Source organism: Otolemur garnettii, unplaced genomic scaffold, assembly GCF_000181295.1.
Source record: "Otolemur garnettii isolate 467f Iridium unplaced genomic scaffold, OtoGar3 scaffold00115, whole genome shotgun sequence".
Classification (NCBI taxonomy): Eukaryota; Metazoa; Chordata; class Mammalia; order Primates; family Galagidae; genus Otolemur; species Otolemur garnettii.
Window position 1 is genome coordinate 5,741,678 of NW_003852510.1, and position 2,927 is coordinate 5,744,604.

At 59.9% G+C, this 2,927-nt stretch overlaps 1 protein-coding gene across 7 annotated transcripts in view; it reads right to left on the minus strand.

Moving 5' to 3' along the window:
• PLEKHG3 (pleckstrin homology and RhoGEF domain containing G3) overlaps positions 1–1,656 on the minus strand; it is a 44,076-nt gene extending 42,420 nt beyond the window's left edge. For 5 of the 7 annotated variants that reach the window (XM_023517611.1, XM_023517610.1, XM_023517613.1 and 2 more), the window contains exon 1: positions 843–1,524. The gene's annotated coding sequence lies outside the window, so the exon portion shown is untranslated. Of the gene's footprint in view, positions 1–842 lie in introns of all 7 variants that reach the window. The other 2 variants (XM_023517614.1, XM_023517609.1) reach the window with 2 other exon arrangements.
• Positions 1,657–2,927: the final 1,271 nt, after the last annotated feature.

Below are 2,927 nucleotides of genomic sequence, written 5' to 3' on the forward strand. Positions count from 1 at the left end.
AGCTCACAGCAACCTCCAACTCCTGGGCTCCAGAGAGTCTCCTGCCTCCGCCTCCCAAGTAGCTGGGACCACAGGCGCCCGCCACAACGCCCGGCTTGCTGTGCCACTTCTAATAAGAAGACAATAGAAGCCAGCTCTTCTGTAGATTACTCCCTCAGCAGCTAAAACGTGTCCTTGGGGTTACCCTGCCCTAGCTTTCTGCCCCATCCCTAGGGAAAGATACCCAGGGAGCCAAGAGGTGGCCCAACCTTCCAGGGGGTGGCCCAGGAGGCAGGTGAGAGGAAGGCAGCAAGACTGTGAACAAGAGTCCAAAGGGGAGCAAGGAGCCTCCCGGTCAGAACCCCAGGCCCCGAGAGGAGGGGTGCAAGACAGAAAGTGGACACTTCCTTCTCATACTCCCTAGGTTTCCTCCTGGGGACGACTGAGATTCAGTCACTTAGGCTCCTACACCTAGTCCAGCCACGGAGGGGTGGGAAAAGCCCCTCTCTGCAGGTGAGGCAGCTGATGTGCTCAGCACGGAACTCATCCTGCTTATTATTTCTTGAGCCAAGGCCATGTGATTGGGCTGCGTGCAGAGGTACTGGCTGGGGAGACTCTGGGAACATCTAGTCCAGGGTTCCCTGTTAGGTACGGCAGTCTGGATCGTCCGATGTGGGCTCCCGGGCAGGGACAGGCCCCTATATCCGCCAACAGCTTGGCGAGTGACCTCCAGTTTGAAACTCTCTCGCGGCCTCTACCACCGCCGTCCCCACCCCGCCACACCTCTCCAGCCTCCGACCGTTCCTTTTCCCACATTCTTCCTTTTGTTTTCAAAACTTGCCCCAAGAAGTAAAATTAGCTACCTTAACGACGTCTTGAAAATGTAGGCTTTGCCGCCTTCAGCTGGCTTTCCAAACGACAGGGCTGAGAGCGGGCAGCAATAACCAAGCCGATTCAGGAGTGGGCGAGGTCGAGGCAGCCAGCGGCCTCTGCGCTTTCTGCTCCCGGTTTCTGGCAGCCACTAATCCCTACCGGACAGGTCGCTGAGATTCCGAACAGCGAGCACTGGTGTGGCACCAACCCAGAACAGGCTGCGAGCGACTCGGCGTCGCTGAAACAGAGGCTGCGGTCTTAACCAGAAGGGTGCACCCTGCCCGGGCCCACAGTGCGGGGCAAGGACCGAGCGCAGCCTCGCCGGCTTCCTTAATTTCCAACTGAGCCTCTTTCGAGCCACCCGGTTATGTTTCCCCGGTGGGGACAAAAAGGACACAAAATACCTCGTCGTACGACCCTCCCCTGCAGCTCTCAGCACTTTGCGGGAAGGAGTCGCCCGCGAGGAGCCAGTACAGCCCGAGGCCCTTCTCGGTCGTTCGGGTCCTCACCCCTCAGGGGGCTGGCACTGGGACTCCGAGAGGGCGGGGATCCCAGCGTGACTCCCGGGCACTGCACACAGGCAGTGAGCTGGGACAATTGAGGGACACTCACCGAGAGGTCGCCGCCGCGGGCTCTGGACGCGCGCAAGGCGTGAAAGTGCCCAGGTGTCGCCACGACTAGGGCGCGAGTTTGAAAGACGCTCTCGGAAGGGGCCGAAGCTGCTGGCCGCTCCGCCCACGGCCAGCCCCGAGCCGTCCAGGACGTGGCCAGCTGCGAGCACAGCCCCCAGGGACCCCAGCCCGCGAGCTGCTTCCCAGTGCCCGGCAGGAAGTTGGGGCCGAGGCCGAGCTGTGGGGAGGGAGGGAGGGAGGGAGGGAGAGGCAGGCCAGGAATTTTTCCAGTGGGTGGAGACTCGGGACCGCTGCAGCCCGGCACTTGGCCGCCCAGGGTCAAAGGCTGCGGCGAAGCTGCGGGGCTCGGGTGCGGCTAATGATTAACCCCCGCGGGCGTGGGGGAGTCAGTGCGCGCCCAGGCAGATACCTAGACGCACGTGGTGGGGTCACCATGGTGTCACAGACCTGCTATCACTGCCTCCCGAGAGGCTATGGGACAGCCAAAGCAGCCCCGTTGTACGCACAAGGAATATCAGCCCCAGGAAAGGGGTCTTTGTCGGGGGAGCCCCTTGGGATCGGGTTTGGCGGTGCTGATCCTACCAGACCCATTCGCCTCCGCTTTTCTTAGTCAGAAAGGTGCGTCTTGAATTCCTCACCTTAATTGGGTCCCCGTGACCCTTTCCAGATGTAAATCCGAGCCTCCGCGAAGCTGACCGGGAAGAAAGACGTTAACTTGGAGCGAACTCCACGAGGTGCTCTAGGTGGGGTAAACAAGATGCAGAACGCGGGTGATGGGGGACCCCATTTTTGTAAAACAAATTAATGCTCTGTGCGTGGGATCGTGTGCGCGTGGAAAGGCACACACCTGGAAACTGGGGTCAGGGACACTCAGTACAGACATGTTGATTTTGAGCAAGAGCATAAATCCAAAAACCTGTAATCATTCACCAATAAAGATCCGCGGGGGGAAAGGCGCTGTCTCAACTCTAGCCCGGAGGAGAGAAGCCCTGGGTGGGACTCCAGAAGAACTCTCCTGGGTTAGGCGCAATCACCAGGTCCTTAGGAGGAGAGATAGAACCACTACCTAGAACCACTGGGTAGATTGTATATCCAGATGTATTCAGCCTAGAGGCCTTGTTAAAAACAAAGCAACCCTCTCCCACCCCCCCACCCCCCCCAAAAAAAAGCTGTTCAGGCAAATGCATGTTCCAGGTGATTTACTGGGAGGGGAGGGGCGGACACGGGAGGAAATGGCTTTCAGGTGACTTTGAAACTGGATCCTGGCAGAGGGTGGGGTGAAGACAGCTGGGCGTCCTGGCTCCCGACAGCGGAGGGAGCTGTAGGCGCTAGGCTTGGCGGGCCCAGAAGGCCGGGCCCACATTCCTCAGGGAGGGAGAGTCTGTGCTACCCTTGCGGAGCCCCAGACTCGCGGAGCCCCAGACTCGCGGACCGCCAAGGTAA